Genomic DNA, 7,241 nt, shown 5'->3' on the forward strand with positions numbered 1-7,241 from the left:
AGAAGGGGTTATAATAGTTATCTCTATTGGCATAGCGGCGTCTTTATTTAATTCGTACGTTGGTCTTGGTTTCTCATTGGTATTTGTTGTCTCTGCGATATACCATTAGTCGAAGTGGATATTAACCCCCAGCTACAATGTCGACTCCACAGTTGGTAAAGTGGGTTGAACGTATTGATATTATTTCCAATGATATTATTTTAACTTGAGTTGAGCAAAGAATTGTTGCATGGTCTTGGACCCTGGAGTCAGAAGTGAGCAACGAGATCATTTCCCACAGAGACAACCTTGGCCCAAATCACGCAATATTTAATATAAGAGTGGGATATTTGTAATAATATCTCTCGAGGTTTGAATGGTGAATAAATGGAAATAAAATACATTTAGCGCTGTATTTGTCTGCATCGATCGCGCTAATGATGCAATGCTATGCGAGAAAATGTCTAGGGGCAGCCATAATCTTTCTTTTATCTTGATACCCATAGTAAACATGGGTCCTAGATTTTTTGTCCTGAAATGAAATGGGGTTTAACGTCCTGCTATTCTGCTCCGACTGGGCTAATGAAGACGGGCGTACACCATACAGTGTGCTATGCATCACTGACAAGGGGGAAACCACGCCGGACAATCCCGATAAACTTTCTCGGCCAATGTAGGGATCGAACACGTGACCTCCAGGCTAGCGAGCCAGCGTCTTACCCACTTAGCTACCGTGATCCAGGGGATCGAACACCCGACCTCCAGGCTAGCGAGCCAGCGTCTTACCCACTTAGCTACCGTGATCCAGGGGATCGAACACCCGACCTCCAGGCTAGCGAGCCAGCGTCTTACCCACTTAGCCACCGTGGCCCCGTCGTCCTTCACTAAATAAATTGAATAAAAGAAATGAAAATAAAATCTGTTTTCTGCGCCGACCGGGATAATGAAGACGACCATACGCCATACAGTGGGCTAAAAGAGACAGTAGTGTTTCGACCTACAATTCAAACGGTCAAGGGTTTCGTTACCTACACGCCAACCTCGGTTGTTCAACGAACCAGCACGACTACTGATGTTCCTTGCCAGGCCCTCCGTCCCGCACCAATAACAAAGGAACACAACGTTAAACACCGGGATCAAAACATCTACCCCATGTTTACAGCACCGGTGTTTCACTCATTTGATCTCCGCGGCTTCTTCTTACTATAAGAAACCAGAGAATATGTCCCAAGCGACTATTTAATTCCCATCGCAGTGTTTTAACTGATTCAATGGTCAAATAAACATTACTAGCAACAAAATTAATTTCAATGGTTTTCCTAACACCTTCAAGTGCTTGAATTCCTACGTTAAGGGGGGGGGGGGGGTCTTATATAGCCCTTGCAGTTGAGTCTGACGCAACCGGATCCGAGAGTTGCATGAAAAAGGCGACATAAGTAGTCTTTCGATCCGATGCGACTGTGATAAAGCCCGTTGCTGGTTGTTGCACATAGTCTAGGTTCTCGTGGTTTTTCAGGGAATGTTTATGCATTTTAGAGTGGGAGGGGGGGCGGCATTCGATGTATTTCGTCGGGTCTCCATTACGCCTATGCCGTACATTAAAATGGCCGACGGCGATATCGAAGAGCGTTCGGACGACAAAGGTGAAGTTGTAGTCAAAGAAATATGGTCTTGGTTGGGTGGGAATCATCCTGGTAACCACGTGGTACCTTTGGTCTTAGTTTGGTGGGAACCAGCTTGTTAACCATGTGGTAGCTTTGGTCTTAGTTAGCTGGGAACCAGCCTGGTAACCATGTGGTTCCTTTGGTCTTAGTTTGGTGGGAACCAGCTTGTTAACCATGTGGTACCTTTGGTCTTAGTTAGCTGGGAACCAGCCTAGTAACCATGTGGTTCCTTTGGTCTTAGTTTGGTGGAGACTGGTGTAAGTTACATGATCGCAGTCGACATGAACCCTCTAATAATCTAGTTGCAACCAGTTGTATGCACCTGCAATTAAATGTGGGCAGGCGACATTAGCAGTGGGCATTTCCATTTGCACACAATAGCATTAGATTGCAAGGGCGACATAAGCAGGACTAGTTGTTTAACAGCGAACAGCAAATTGATGTTCTGAATGCGCCTTAGTTCACAAACGATAAGGGGTAAAATGACCCCGGAATTCGCAACTAGGAAAGGGTCCTGTTGCGTAATTTGAATGCTATTATCAAGATGAAAATTCGTTATTTTCGAACATTAACGAAGTATTGTATGTAATTAAGAAGACAACGCTCTGTTCACATTATACGTCATATTTTCCACTGACAAACTCGATTGTCAACATAACTGTCCAGTTGATATAAACGATATCAGCAAGTTGGAAACACCCTAGTATTATAAATCTGACCTAATATAAACATCAAAGTGTTAACGATTTGTGTTTTTCACATACCCTAACCCCACGTGCCCCGTATTTTATTATTCTTTCAAAGCGACTAATTTCGTTCTAAATGAATAATGACAGGGGTTATCTCTGGAACTTATCAATTTATAATTCCCGTCTTCTTATATTGGTAAATTTGACCTTCTAGTTAAATTTTATATTTAGAGTGTTCTCGCAATAATTTCGTGTTATAAAAACAATAAATGTCATAAGCCCACATCCGATGAGAATTATATTAAAAGTTAAAACAGATCTGCATGCTATCAGTGGATTTCTTAACCTTGAAAAGAACTTCATGATTTTATATTTGTTGGGTTTGTTTCTAAATTCATTTAGTGAGCCATATAATCTGATTATACTAAAATGTTATTTTCTATCCATTTTGTGGGGAACATAATCAGGTTAGATTACAATGGTGTTTAGACATATTAGGCAAATTCCTCATAAAATACAAGCATTTAGCCACATTCCTCATAAAATACAAGCATTTAAAGAAACATCGCTCATTTGGGAGGATGAACAGACCGTTGCAAAATCTTCAATGTAATGAGACAGGAATAGAAAGAATGGTTAAACGCCTTTATCGGTGATGTAATATCAAGCGTCGACTAGAGATCATCCAAGACATTAAAAATACATTATTCAAGAGCTAAATCTGCATTTTACATGCGTTTCTTTGGGTCTTAGATGTTCTCTAAATTATTAATTGGACATTTATTAACACGACATGATCATAATCAACCCTCGGTGCCGTCGGGTGGCTCAGATTTTAAATAGATTAGAACGGTACGGACATTTAATGATTCAATTTGAACATGGGGAAGTGTGGTTAAGATAGTAAACAATCAATGCGCACATCTTGTCAAAACTTTCCACGGTGATAACTTCGCTCTGAATAATGTAATTAAAAGTGTATTCATTTTGCATTATCTATTTTGGAACTATTATAGTTTTGTCTAAATATTAAATAACGTATCTTTAATGTGTCAGTTTATTTAGTACTTGGATAGATGGGGTTTACACTTGCTTTTACATAGAGTGATATGATCACAACACAGAAACATGTCACGTTCTTTTAACCAGAGTATACGTAGTACATGTGATGCGATATCACACTATGCGAAAGCCGACGTTATCACCAATTAGACTATATTCCATATGATTGGTCTTTGTGTTTTTAATGTGCCAAATCGCTAAATCCAAGACTTATAGATATCGCTTGTTTGTGTCAATAAAAAATTGTCGTCTAATGAAACACTATCCGCTTAAACTCCGTGTATCTGGAATATCTCAAATTTAATGTTCTACCCGAGAAATTCAACCGTTTTATATAATAAAAAAAATGGCACGATCGATGTTTGCAGTGAATGGCCACTAAAAATGCCATTTATTTGCTAGAAACATCACAAAGAAAGATATATGAAAGATTGCTAAATAAAAAACTATACGACGTTTATTAAAAATCATTTTTTTTTTACAAAGAACGAAACTCGATTAACGCAATAATTTGAAAGGAATTTATCGGAACTAACAATAATTGGTTATTAGATAAATGTACTCTTTAAAAAATATTATCAGTTATTGTGGTTAATGTCACATCCTCTGAAATTTAAATCTGTAATTCAGTTTTATTAAAGAGAATAGGACGGGTTTAGCGATGATTGTGATTTATATTTTTCGGAAAGTATCTTGTTTTTCATGGTTTAGTTCTCAAACTGGTTTTATTAAAGCAAGTTGACGTGTTTCGTCTGCTTTAAGGTGATATTTTTTACCTTTCACTAGTAAGGTATCCGTGTCTTCATCATTATAATGAATATTTTATGACTTGTCGGCGAAAACGTAAAATATTCTTCCTAATCCCGCAGGGAGCCGTGGTAGGCTTGCTTACCTTGTCTGTGAAGTTAAAGTCACTCCAGCTTACACCCGTCTTGATAACCGAGAGTTGTGGCAAGATCCCGGATAAGGGTTAGACCATTACCAACCGTATCCTGAAGGTTTATATCCGAGACTATTAAAATCAGTTAGAGTTAGTATCAAATGTCTTATATAGCTTCATTAGATGTCAGTAAGATTGCGTGAATACACTTGTGAGGCGTCTTCTTATCGAAAACAGCATTTTTCAATCTTAATAAAATTAAAAGAATCTAAGTATTTCTTTTCAAACTATGTGGTTATTGAATAGTTCAAAGCCGGTGGGGTATCTCCATTTGCTCGTCAGTCTTGATAAACATATCAAAGTTGTAATATCTGCCACACAGACAGGGTAACATTCCTGCTTGGATCAGGGGGTAAGTGACGGAGACGCAGTGAAGCGGTATGCGTTAACAGATTTTGCGCTATTGGCAGATTCTGTTCTATATTACTTCATATTTTATCGTATTTTTCATCCAGTATCTATCTTGGATAGATTCCAGTATGTCTCACACATATTAAAATGTCCCAGAGAGTATACCCTGAACCTCTCCTAACGATGTAAATATTCGTATTCGTACCACCCCGAGATCTTGTTCCTGATGCAAAATCAGTGCTTGGTTACCAAATCTAATTCATTGCTGCCAATCAATGCTGTTAATGCAATGATTAGAGATTAACTATTCAAATTCGAACAGGAAAAATTTCTTACTAATAATTATATTTGTGGCATGTGTTCATACGAAACAGTCCCGCCCATCCTTCTAAGATAAAGAAATAAATGCACCGTCCGCCAAAATCAACCCAACTCAACAACCACAATGAAGACAAAAACTGAAACAAAACCCAGACTAAAACTTAATGAGTACAAACGTTGATCCTAGAACATTGGGGCATTATCTTTTAGTCGGGTCATTAATTATAAACAAATAGATTGAAAACCAGACACCAGTGGCAACAAAATGAAATGGGGTTTAACGTCCTACTGTGCTGCTCCGACTGGGTTAATCACGGACAGCTGCACTACGACCTACTCTTATATTGAATTCCAACCGGCAAGGAATCTTTAACGTGCACGCCAATGTGTACATGGGACCTCGGCCTTCCGTCCCCTCTGAACGACTATACATTGTCCTTTGCTAGGCCCTAGGCCCGGCACCACTGACAAGGAGGAAACACGCAGGAAAATCAAGATGAACTTTCTCGGCCAACGCAGAGATCGAACACGGAACGTCCAGGTTAGCGAGCCAACCTATTACTCGCCAAGCCACCGTGCCCCCCCCCCCCCCACACACTCCTTTTGATTTATTTTCTCTTCATTACAATCGCCACTCCTTTGCAGTATGATTTAGTTCTTTGTCATATATCTATTTTTGTGAGAAAATTACATATTTATAGATGCTTTGTTTCATTCAAATATTTGTTAGGAATTTAGCCTCAAATCGTACTAAATGTTTACAGCTATACGTAGAAATACTGTTTGGAGATATAACTGATAAAGGTCCTTTCCTGTTCTTGAATCCGATTTAGTTTGTTGAATCAAATATTGTTTAAACTAACTATTGTTTTTCGTACCATCCGAACGATTGGGCACTGTCCTTTCCAGGTTCAGCAACCTGCACCACTGACAAGGGGAAACCGCACCAGAAAAATCAGCAGAGTTGTCTTGTACATATCTATGTAAGTGTAGTCAATGTAAGAATGAATATTTATAGTGACGATGACGATGACTAAGTTTGTTGACATTTTTGATTTTGGATGATTGTTTTACTTTACTTTACTTTACTTTCTCTTTTTCAGCATTTAGTTTTTGCATTAAATCTATATTTGTGAGCAGATTACCTATTTATTGATACTGTTTCAATTTAAATATATTTGTAATTGGGGCTTAAATCGTATCTGAAATAAAGGTTTACAGCTACGTGTAGTAGCAATACCCTAGGTGACTACTAAGAAGGGTTGAAAGGAGGATGGTGAAAACTGACTGATTACATAATGGTGCATCGTATTGAGGCTTGTGTGGACGAAATCCGTCATTGGGGAATATGCTAGCATTAAACGATAAAAGGCGGAGGTTCTGCGGGTTTCATCCCGCTTTAAAGATATCGCTGCCCGATCTGTCATGAACGTTGTGCGGAGTGGGGAGGTACACGCCTCTCCTACGGATTTGGTGTGGAATCTTGGGCTGTTGATGGATTTGAAGGGAACCATTGACACCAGTATCACTAATGTGTGTAGGATGGCGTCGTTTGCGCTATGGCACATTGGCAAACTTTGGAGGCTCCTTGATCAGAGAACGAATGAGAAGCTTTTCCACGCATTTGTTAGTTTACAATTGGACTATTGCAATAGCTTACTGTTTGGTTCATATGGTTACTAATTTCGTAAATTGCAGCATTCAGAATGTTGCTGCTAGCTTGATAGTCAAACGCAAGCTGGAGCGTCATGCAGATATGGCGCCTATATTGATGGAACTCCACTGGCTACCAATCGAAGCTCGGGTCCAGTTTAATTGATCCATCATACAACATCTGCACCACTCTATCTCACTGACCTAATTTATGTTGCTACATCAGTGAGAAATCTTCGTTTTGCTGACGATGTGAAACTTTTGTATCAACCACTTCGACCCAAACCGTCAAGAGCTTATGGTCATCGCGCGTTCAGTGTCTTTGCAACAACCCTATGGAATTTCTTGCCTGGTTAGTTGAGGTCTATTACGAACTTGGTATCTTTTACATGCTCTTTAAAAACATACCTTTTTAGAAAATGTTATTCAACAAAATGCGGTTATGTCTAGTGACCAATTAATGTTTTTAAATGTTTATAAACGTTATGTACAGCGGCGAGATTGTTTTTTTTAGGGAAATCGCTATATGAAAAATTAATTATTATTGTTATAGTATTATTATTATGTAGGTTGTGGGTTTAC

The 7,241-nt window shown here is 39.0% G+C and overlaps 1 protein-coding gene across 1 annotated transcript in view; it reads right to left on the reverse strand.

The window, feature by feature from the left end:
• LOC126827736 (coiled-coil domain-containing protein 115) overlaps positions 1-7,241 on the reverse strand; it is a 319,045-nt gene that overhangs the window by 218,646 nt on the left and 93,158 nt on the right. The window lies entirely within an intron of this gene.

The sequence above is a fragment of the Patella vulgata genome, chromosome 7 (assembly GCF_932274485.2).
Source record: "Patella vulgata chromosome 7, xgPatVulg1.2, whole genome shotgun sequence".
Taxonomy (NCBI): domain Eukaryota; kingdom Metazoa; phylum Mollusca; class Gastropoda; family Patellidae; genus Patella; species Patella vulgata.